The 11707-nt window shown below is 54.3% G+C and overlaps 1 protein-coding gene across 1 annotated transcript in view; it reads right to left on the reverse strand.

Annotated features, from left to right (window-relative positions):
• LOC123764833 (uncharacterized) overlaps positions 1 to 10512 on the reverse strand; it is a 238433-nt gene extending 227921 nt beyond the window's left edge. The window contains exon 1 of the mRNA XM_069302694.1: positions 10483 to 10512. The gene's annotated coding sequence lies outside the window, so the exon portion shown is untranslated. The remainder of the gene's footprint in view (positions 1 to 10482) is intronic.
• Positions 10513 to 11707: the final 1195 nt, after the last annotated feature.

The following is an 11707-nucleotide window of genomic DNA, read 5'->3' on the forward strand; positions in this document are numbered from 1 at the left end:
TCACAAGCCACAAGGTCCCTCAAGGTCCCACAAGCCACAAGGTCCCTCAAGGTCTCACAAGCCACAAGGTCCAACAAGGCCACAAGGTCCTCAAGGTCCCACAAGCCACAAGGTCCCACAAGGCCACAAGGTCCCACAAGCCACAAGGTCCAACAAGGCCACAAGGTCCCTCAAGGTCCCACAAGGTCCCACAATGCCACAAGGTAGCAAGGTCCCACAAGGTCCCACAAGGCCACAAAGTCCCACAAGGCCACAAGGTCCCACAAGGTCCCACAAGGCCACAAGGCCACAAGGTCCCACATGGCCACAAGGTCCCACAGGGCCACAAGGCCACAAGGCCACAAGGACCCACAAGACCATAAGGTCCCACAAGGCCACAAGGTCCCACAAGGCCACAAGGTCCCACAAGGCCACAAGGCCACAAGGCCACAAGGACCCACAAGACCATAAGGTACCACAAGGCCACAAGGTCCCACAAGGCCACAAGGTCCCACAAGGCCACAAGGTCCCACAAGGTCCCACAAGGTCCCACAAGGTCCCACAAGGTTACAAGGCCACAAGGTCCCACAAGGTCCCACAAGGTCCCACAAGGTCCCACAAGGCCACAAGGTCCCACAAGGTCCCACAAGGTCCCACAAGGTCCCACAAGGTTACAAGGCCACAAGGTCCCACAAGGTCCCACAAGGTCCCACAAGGTCCCACAAGGCCACAAGGTCCCACAAGGCCACAAGGTCCCACAAGGCCACAAGGTCCCACAAGGCCACAAGGTCCCACAAGGCCACAAGGTCCCACAAGGCCACAAGGCCACAAGGTCCCACAAGGCCACAAGGCCACAAGGCCACAAGGCCACAAGGCCACAAGGTCCCACAAGGCCACAAGGCCACAAGGTCCCACAAGGCCACAAGGCCACAAGGTCCCACAAGGTCCCACAAGCCACAAGGCCACAAGGTCCCATAAGGTCCCACAAGCCACAAGGCCACAAGGTCCCATAAGGTCCCACAAGGCCACAAGGCCACAAGGTCCCATAAGGTCCCACAAGGCCACAAGGCCACAAGGCCACAAGGCCACAAGGTCCCACAAGCCACAAGGTCCCACAAGGCCACAAGGCCACAAGGTCCCACAAGGCCACAAGGCCACAAGGCCACAAGGTCCCACAAGGCCACAAGGCCACAAGGCCACAAGGCCACAAGGCCACAAGGCCACAAGGCCACAAGGTCCCACAAGGCCACAAGGCCACAAGGCCACAAGGCCACAAGGCCACAAGGTCCCACAAGGCCACAAGGTCCCACAAGGCCACAAGGTCCCACAAGGCCACAAGGTCCCACAAGGCCACAAGGCCACAAGGCCACAAGGCCACAAGGTCCCACAAGCCACAAGGTCCCACAAGGCCACAAGGCCACAAGGCCACAAGGCCACAAGGCCACAAGGTCCCACAAGCCACAAGGTCCCACAAGGCCACAAGGTCCCACAAGGCAACATGGTCCCACAAGGCCACAAGGTCCCACAAGGCCACAAGGTCCCACAAGGCCACAAGGTCCCACAAGGCCACAAGGCCACAAGGCCACAAGGCCACAAGGCCACAAGGTCCCACAAGCCACAAGGTCCCACAAGGCCACAAGGTCCCACAAGGCAACAAGGTCCCACAAGGCCACAAGGCCACAAGGCCACAAGGCCACAAGGTCCCACAAGGTCCCACAAGGCCACAAGGCCAAAAGGTCCCACAAGGCCACAAGGTCCCACAAGGCCACAAGGCCACAAGGTCCCACAAGGCCACAAGGCCACAAGGTCCCACAAGGTCCCACAAGGCCACAAGGCCACAAGGTCCCACAAGGTCCCACAAGGCCACAAGGCCACAAGGTCCCACAAGGTCCCACAAGGCCACAAGGTCCCACAAGGCCACAAGGCCACAAGGTCCCACAAGGTCCCACAAGGCCACAAGGCCACAAGGTCCCACAAGGTCCCACAAGGCCACAAGGCCACAAGGTCCCACAAGGTCCCACAAGGCCACAAGGTCCCACAAGGCCACAAGGCCACAAGGTCCCACAAGGTCCCACAAGGTCCTACAAGGCCACAAGGTCCCACAAGGCCACAAGGTCCCACAAGGCCACAAGGCCACAAGGTCCCACAAGGCCACAAGGTCCCACAAGGCCAAAAGGTCCCACAAGGCCACAAGGCCACAAGGTCCCACAAGGCCACAAGGCCACAAGGCCACAAGGCCACAAGGCCACAAAGCCATAAGGTCCCACAAGGTCCCACAAGGCCACAAGGTCCCACAAGGCCACAAGGTCCCACAAGGCCACAAGGCAACAAGGTCCCACAAGGCCACAAGGTCCCACAAGGTCACAAGGCCACAAGGTCCCACAAGGCCACAAGGTCCCACAAGGTCCCACAAGGTCCCACAAGGCCACAAGGTCCCACAAGGCCACAAGGTCCCACAAGGCCACAAGGTCCCACAAGGCCACAAGGCCACAAGGTCCCACAAGGTCCCACAAGGCCACAAGGTCCCACAAGGTCCCACAAGGCCACAAGGTCCCACAAGGTCCCACAAGGTCCCACAAGGCCACAAGGTCCCACAAGGCCACAAGGTCCCACAAGGCCACAAGGTCCCACAAGGCCACAAGGTCCCACAAGGCCACAAGGCCACAAGGTCCCACAAGGTCCCACAAGGCCACAAGGTCCCACAAGGCCACAAGGTCCCACAAGGCCACAAGGTCCCACAAGGCCACAAGGTCCCACAAGGCCACAAGGTCCCACAAGGCCACAAGGCCACAAGGTCCCACAAGGCCACAAGGCCACAAGGCCACAAGGCCACAAGGCCACAAGGTCCCACAAGGCCACAAGGCCACAAGGCCACAAGGTCCCACAAGGCCACAAGGTCCCACAAGGCCACAAGGCCACAAGGCCACAAGGTCCAACAAGGCCACAAGGTCCCACAAGGCCACAAGGTCCCACAAGGCCACAAGGTCCCACAAGGCCACAAGGCCACAAGGCCACAAGGTCCCACAAGGTCCCACAAGGCCACAAGGTCCCACAAGGCCACAAGGCCACAAGGTCCCACAAGGCCACAAGGCCACAAGGCCACAAGGTCCCACAAGGCCACAAGGTCCCACAAGGCCACAAGGCCACAAGGCCACAAGGTCCCACAAGGTCCCACAAGGCCACAAGGCCACAAGGTCCCACAAGGTCCCACAAGGCCACAAGGCCACAAGGCCACAAGGCCACAAGGCCACAAGGTCCCACAAGGCCACAAGGTCCCACAAGGTCCCACAAGGCCACAAGGCCACAAGGCCACAAGGTCCCACAAGGCCACAAGGCCACAAGGCCACAAGGCCACAAGGCCACAAGGCCACAAGGTCCCACAAGGCCACAAGGTCCCACAAGGCCACAAGGTCCCACAAGGCCACAAGGCCACAAGGCCACAAGGTCCCACAAGGCCACAAGGTCCCACAAGGCCACAAAGCCACAAGGCCACAAGGCCACAAAGCCACAAGGTCCCACACGGCCCCAAGGCCACAAGACCACAAGGTCCCAAGGCCACAAGGTCCCATAAGGTCCCACAAGGCCCCAAGGCCACAAAGCCACAAGGCCCCAAGGCCACAAGGCCACAAGGCCCCAAGGCCACAAGGCCACAAGGCCCCAAGGCCACAAGGCCACAAGGCCACAAGGCCCCAAGGCCCCAAGGCCACAAGGCCACAAGGCCACAAGGTCCCACAAGGTCCCACAAGGTCCCACAAGGCCAGAAGGCCACAAGGTCCCACAAGACCACAAGGCCACAAAGCCACAAGGTCCCACAAGGCCCCAAGGCCACAAGGTCCCACAAGGTCCCACAAGGTCCCACAAGGCCCCAAGGCCACAAGGTCCCACAAGGTCCCACAAGGCCACAAGGCCACAAGGTCCCACAAGACCACAAGGCCACAAAGCCACAAGGTCCCACAAGGCCCCAAGGCCACAAGGTCCCACAAGGTCCCACAAGGTCCCACAAGGCCCCAAGGCCACAAGGTCCCACAAGGTCCCACAAGGCCCCAAGGCCACAAGGTCCCACAAGGTCCCACAAGGCCACAAGGTCCCACAAGACCACAAGGCCACAAAGCCACAAGGTCCCACAAGGCCCCAAGGCCACAAGGTCCCACAAGGTCCCACAAGGTCCCACAAGGCCACAAGGTCCCGGAAAGTCCACAAGGCCACAAGGTCCCACAAGGCCCCAAGGCCACAAGGTCCCACAAGGTCTTACAAGGTCCCACAAGGTCCCACAAGGCCACAAGGTCCCACAAGGCCCCAAGGCCACAAGGTCCCACAAGGTCTTACAAGGTCCCACAAGGTCCCACAAGGCCACAAGGTCCCACAAGCCCACATGATCAGCCGTTCATTATTCAAGTTACTCATGATGAATGACATCGTCTCTCTGGGGAACTTACTAATTCTGTCCAATTATGAAAGGATACCTTTTAGGTAGCAGGGTGACGGGGGTAGGGTGAGGGGATGGCAGGGTGACGGGGGTAGGGTGAGATGATAGCAGGGTGAGGGGAAGGCAGGGAGACGAGGGTAGGGTGAGGGGATGGCAGGGTGACGGGAGTAGGGTGAGATGATAGCAGGGTGAGGGGGGAAGGTGAGGGGGGAAGGTGAGGGGAAGGCAGGGTGACGGGGTTAATGTGAGGGGATGGCAGGGTGACGGGAGTAGGGTGAGATGATAGCAGGGTGACGGGGGGGAAGGTGAGGGGAAGGCAGGGTGACGAGGGTATGGTGAGGGGATGGCAGGGTGACGGGGGTAGGGTGAGAGGATGGCAGGGTGACGGGGGTAGTGTGAGGGAATGGCAGGGTGACGGGGGTAGGGCGAGGGGATGGCAGGGTGACAGAGGTAAGGTGAGGGGATGGCAGGGTGACGAGGGTAGGGTGAGGGGATGGCAGGGTGACGAGGGTAGGGTGAGGGGATGGCAGTGTGACGGGGGTAGTGTGAGGGAATGGCAGGGTGACGGGGGTAGGGTGAGGGGATGACAGGGTGACGAGGGTAGGGTGAGGGGATGGCAGGGTGACGGGGGTAGGGTGAGGGGATGACAGGGTGACGGGGGTAGGGTGAGGGGATGGCAGTGTGACGGGGGTAGGGTGAGGGGATGGCAGGGTGATGGAGGTAAGGTGAGGGGATGGCAGGGTGAGGGGTTAGTGTGAGGGAATGGCAGGGTGACGGGGGTAGGGTGAGGGGATTGTAGGGTGAGGGGGGGGGAAGGTGAGGGGATAGCAGGGTGACGGGGGTAGTTTTGTTGGAAATTTCCAACACTAATAAACTACTATTGTATTATAATACATCATTATCATTATATACTAAGTACAGTAGTAACTAATTTCACTAACGGTAGTGTCAATATAAATTAACCATTTCATCTGCGTATTAATGCTAGAATTCTCATGAAATCGAGTAGCAACATTGCGTCAGATAATGTCCAGTTAGACACATTTATTACCAATGGGTTAGAGAATTGAATGTGGTTCTCTAAAATTATCAATATTCCGTGTAATAATTACTTACGGATAATATAACTCCCAATAATCTCAAACCGAGAGTTATTAACTAAAATTGTTATGTAGTAGCAGTCCTTTCTGTTACGTACGAATGTCATGGAGAAAATAAAATCTTCTCCATTTCTCGTTTAACACCATAAAACGAGAATATGATAATATTTAAATCCCTATAATTGCAACCCAGTTCTCATTAACGTATTACATCCATAATTGCGAGGAAAAGAATTATTCGTGATTAATAATTTATGTGGTGAACGCGAGAGACGGGTTGAGGGAGGCGGCAACGGCATTGTGCGAGAGGAGGCATCCCTGGCGTGAAGAGTGGCGAGACACGTGGTAGTGACTGCGGAATTTATCGGCAAGAATTACGTTGATACTCGGTTAACAGTTAATAATTACTTATCCACGTGTTCTATAGTGCCCGGCCAGTTAATAACGCGTCAACAATTGAAGCCAAGACCCGTAATTACACGTACACAGCAGTGGACGTCAGGGACTGGCTGACGCGGTTTCGGCAGACCTAAGTATTTAATACGCTCATGTTAAGTATATGTTTCTCGTTTGATGCATCATCCTAGATTATATATTTGTGAGTAGTCTGTCGTCATATAGCGAGGATACCCAATATACAACGTTAGTAAAATTTCGACAATTTCCTCCGTTTTCATGAATGTTGAAAATAAAACGTAGCCTATTTCTCTGATTTCAGCGTGTATACGAGGAGTCATCAAGTTATTTCTCATCATTCGTGATAATCACCTCGAGTTCTTTCTTTGTGGGGATCCTGTGACCACGAGGACGAATGACGAAATGATGTTACAGAAATCGTCTTAAAGCTATGACATTTTTTCGTATAAATTTATTTAATATGATTATTGATTCTTATATAATTCCTGTAGAATCTTTGCATTGAATAGATTATTACCAGAAATGATGATTGGTATTTAATGTGTTTTGCTCTGACTGTTGCTCAGTAATTCATGATCTTTAATATTCATAATTTGAGTTCTCATATTTTGAATCTATAGTAGTTTAGATTTATTATATCATTTACTCCACAATGAACTGGTGGCGAACCACACTGGTTGCTAGATATATATGAATTTCTAGAAATACCCCCCCAATGTTGATATTTGAGGCTCTGACTTTAATTAATTAATAATACAGTCCATTCATTATTTCAAGTGATTATTCTTTTAATGATTATCCATAGACACTGGTTCTCTAGTGTTATTCTAATGATCACTTCTATTAGTTTTTCCTCTTTTCTCAAAAGTGGGTGGTCCTTCGATTTATTAAATACAATAAGTAAATAATTGAAAATATGAGTCAAGCCCCAGATGTCCCACAAGTGTGAGGGGATGGCAGGGTGACGGGGGTAAGGTGAGGGGATGGCAGGGTGACGGGAGTAGGGTGAGGGGATGGCAGGGTGACGGGAGTAGGGAGAGGGGATGGCAGGGTGAGGGGGTAGGTTGAGGGGATGGCAGGGTGACGAGGGTAGGGTGAGGGGATGACAGGGTGATGGGGGTAGTGTGAGGGGATGGCAGGGTGACGGGGGAAGGTGAGGGGATGGCAGGGTGACGGGGGTAGGGTGATGGAATGGCAGGGTGACGAGGGTAGGGTGAGGGGATGGCAAGGTGAGGGTGGTAGGGTGAGGGGGGAAGGGTGAGGGGATGGCAGGGTGACGGGGGGAAGGTGAGGGGGTGGCAGGGTGACGAGGATAAGGTGAGGGAATGGCAGGGTGAGAGGGGGGAAGGGTGAGGGGATGGCAGCGTGACGAGGGTAGGGTGAGGGGGGTAAGGTGAGGGGATGGCAGGGTGAGAGGGGGGAAGGGTGAGGGGATGGCAGGGTGACGAGGGTAGGGTGAGGGGTTGGCAGGGTGAGGGGGGTAAGGTGAGGGGATGGCAGGGTGACGAGGGTAGAGTGAGGGGATGGCAGGGTGACGAGGGTAGAGTGAGGGGATGGCAGGGTGACGGGGGTAGAGTGAGGGGATGGCAGGGTGACGGGGGTAGAGTGAGGGGATGGCAGGGTGACGAGGGTAGAGTGAGGGGATGGCAGGGTGACGAGGGTAGAGTGAGGGGATGGCAGGGTGACGAGGGTAGAGTGAGGGGATGGCAGGGTGACGGGGGTAGAGTGAGGGGATGGCAGGGTGACGGGGGTAGAGTGAGGGGATGGCAGGGTGACGAGGGTAGAGTGAGGGGATGGCAGGGTGACGAGGGTAGAGTGAGGGGATGGCAGGGTGACGAGGGTAGAGTGAGGGGATGGCAGGGTGACGGGGGTAGAGTGAGGGGATGGCAGGGTGACGGGGGTAGAGTGAGGGGATGGCAGGGTGACGAGGGTAGAGTGAGGGGATGGCAGGGTGACGAGGGTAGAGTGAGGGGATGGCAGGGTGACGGGGGTTATCTTGAGATAATTTCGTTTTTTTTTTGTGTCCCCGCGGCCCGGTCCTCGACCAGGCCGCCACCCCCAGGAAGCAGCCCGTGACAGCTGACTAACACCCAGGAACCTATTTTACTGCTAGGTAACAGAGGCATAGGGTGAAAGAAACTCTGCCCATTGTTTCTCGTCGGCGCCTGGGATCGAACCCGGGACCACAGAATCACAAGTCCAGCGTGCTGTTCGCTCGGCCGACCGACTCCCTCAAGGGTAGTGAGGGTAGGGGTGAGGTATTACACAACACAGTACAGTCAGTACACAGTACAGTAGAGGCAGTACACAGTACAGCAGAGGCAGTACACAACACAGTAGAGGCAGTACACAACACAGTAGAGGCAGTACACAACACAGTACAGTCAGTACACAGTACAGTAGAGGCAGTACACAACACAGTAGAGGCAGTACACAGTACAGTCAGTACACAGTACAGTAGAGGCAGTACACAGTACAGTCAGTACACAGTACAGTAGAGGCAGTACACAACACAGTAGAGGCAGTACACAGTACAGTAGAGGCAGTACACAACACAGTAGAGGCAGTACACAGTATAGTCAGTACACAGTACAGTAGAGGCAGTACACAACACAGTACAGTCAGTACACAGTACAGTAGAGGAAGTACACAACACAGTAGAGGCAGTACACAGTACAGCAGAGGCAGTACACAACACAGTACAGTCAGAACACAGTAGAGTAGAGGCAGTACACAACACAGTAGAGGCAGTACACAGTACATTAGAGGCAGTACACAACACAGTACAGGCAGTACACAGTACAGTAGAGGCAGTACACAGTACAGTAGAGGCAGTACACAGTACAGTAGAGGCAGTACACAGTACAGAAGAGGCAGTACACAGTACAGTAGAGGCAGTACACAACACAGTACAGTCAGTACACAGTACAGTAGAGGCAGTACACAGTACAGTAGAGGCAGTACACAGTACAGTAGAGGCAGTACACAGTACAGTAGAGGCAGTACACAGTACAGTAGAGGCAGTACACAACACAGTACAGGCAGTACACAGTACAGTAGAGGCAGTACACAACACAGTACAGTCAGTACACAGTACAGTAGAGGCAGTACACAGTACAGTATAGACAGTACACAACACAGTGGAGGCAGTACACAACACAGTAGAGGCAGTACACAACAAAGTAGAGGCAGTACACATTACAGTAGAGGCAGAACACAACACAGTAGAGGCAGTAAACAGCACAGTAGAGGCAGTACACAACACAGTAGAGGCAGTACACAACACAGTAGAGGCAGTACACATTACAGTAGAGGCAGTACACAACACAGTAGAGGCAGTACACAACACAGTAGAGGCAGTACACAACACAGTGGAGGCAGTACACAACACAGTAGAGGCAGTACACAACACAGTAGAGGCAGTACACAACACAGTAGAGGCAGTTCACAGTACAGTAGAGGCAGTACACAACACAGTAGAGGCAGTACACAGTACAGTAGAGGCAGTACACAGTATAGTACAGGCAGTACACAGTACAGTAGAGGCAGGACACACTACAGTAGAGGCAGTACACAGTACAGTAGAGGCAGTACACAACACAGTAGAGGCAGTACACAGTACAGTAGAGGCAGTACACAGTACAGTAGAGGCAGTACACAACACAGTAGAGGCAGTACACAGTACAGTAGAGGCAGTACACAGTACAGTAGAGGCAGTACACAGTACAGTAGAGGCAGTACACAGTACAGTAGAGGCAGTACACAACACAGTAGAGGCAGTACACAGTACAGTAGAGGCAGTACACAATACAGTAGAGGCAGTACACAGTACAGTAGAGGCAGTACACAACACAGTAGAGGCAGTACACATTACAGTAGAGGCAGAACACAGCAGAGTAGAGGCAGTACACAGCACAGTAGAGGCAGTACACATTACAGTAGAGGCAGAACACAGCAGAGTAGAGGCAGTACACAGCACAGTAGAGGCAGTACATAGCACAGTAGAGGCAGTACACAACACAGTAGAGGCAGAACACAGTACAGTAGAGGCAGTACACAGTACAGTAGAGGCAGTACACAACACAGTAGAGGCAGTACACAGTACAGTAGAGGCAGTACACAACACAGTAGAGGCAGTACACAGTACAGTAGAGGCAGTACACAACACAGTAGAGGCAGTACACAGTACAGTAGAGGCAGTACACAACACAGTAGAGGCAGTACACAGTACAGTAGAGGCAATAAACAACACAGTAGAGGCAGTACATATTACAGTAGAGGCAGAACACAACACAGTAGAGGCAGTACACATTACAGTAGAGGCAGAACACAGCAGAGTAGAGGCAGTACACAGCACAGTAGAGGCAGTACACAGCACAATAGAGGCAGTACACAGCACAATAGAGGCAGTACACAGCACAGTAGAGGCAGTACACAACACAGTAGAGGCAGTACACAGTACAGTAGAGGCAGTACACAACACAGTAGAGGCAGTACACAACACAGTAGAGGCAGTACACAACACAGTAGAGGCAGTACACAACACAGTAGAGGCAGTACACAACACAGTAGAGGCAGTACACAGCACAGTAGAGGCAGGGCTTCCACCCACACACTGAGGATTGACAAGGCCCGACACTAGTGGGTGGAGGGTAGAGGTTCAGCCTGTTCAATAATTCTCAGAACCATGTGTTCTAATTTTACACCCCCTACCTTCCCTTCCTCTCACACCCCCTCCCTTCCCTTCCTCTCACACCCCCTCCCTTCCCTTCCTCTCACACCCCCTACCTTCCCTTCCTCTCACACCCCCTCCCTTCCCTTCCTCTCACACCCCCTCCCTTCCCTTCCTCTCACACCCCCTACCTTCCCTTCCTCTCACACCCCCTCCCTTCCCTTCCTCTCACACCCCCTCCCTTCCCTTCCTCTCACACCCCCTACCTTCCCTTCCTCTCACACCCCCTCCCTTCCCTTCCTCTCACACCCCCTCCCTTCCCTTCCTCTCACACCCCCTACCTTCCCTTCCTCTCACACCCCCTCCCTTCCCTTCCTCTCACACCCCCTCCCTTCCCTTCCTCTCACACCCCCTCCCTTCCCTTCCTCTCACACCCCCTCCCTTCCCTTCCTCTCACACCCCCTCCCTTCCCTTCCTCTCACACCCCCTCCCTTCCCTTCCTCTCACACCCCCTCCCTTCCCTTCCTCTTACACCCCCTCCCTTCCCTTCCTCTTACATCCCCTACCTTCCCTTCCTCTCACACTGTTAAGGTATCAACATCGTCGCTGGAGTGTGGAGTGGCAATTTTTGCCCTCTATGAACCCGCACTCCAACTCCCTGGTAATGGGTGCAACGCAGACAACGCCATCTGTTGGTGATGGCGTGGCATCGGTGAAAGGCTCCGGTTTCCTGCCTCAGTTAGAAGGTTAGGTGGATGATGATGACCTCTCGTGGGTGGTGTAATGATATCAACGCTATCTAGGTTGTGGCTACAATTTACAATGTCAATACCACGGTGGATGGGTGGTGTTATCCTAGAGTCACCAGTATACTGTCTGTCTGTCTAGCTAATGGCATTTTATGTTCACAGAGGTGAGATAAGGAGGCTTTTGCACTAAGGACGGCAGGTCACCTTGGGCAGTCCAAGAACTCTTGACTTGGTCTCGTGAGAGGACAAAGTGGCCGCCGTCGGTTATAGCAGTGTGTTAGCTGCTGGTTTATGCCATGTTGGATGGACCGACATACCCGGGAGGGGCCAGGAAGAGTTACGCGACGACAGTGGTGCGACTGTT

This window comes from Procambarus clarkii, chromosome 48 (genome assembly GCF_040958095.1).
Source record: "Procambarus clarkii isolate CNS0578487 chromosome 48, FALCON_Pclarkii_2.0, whole genome shotgun sequence".
In the NCBI taxonomy this organism is placed as follows: Eukaryota; Metazoa; Arthropoda; class Malacostraca; order Decapoda; family Cambaridae; genus Procambarus; species Procambarus clarkii.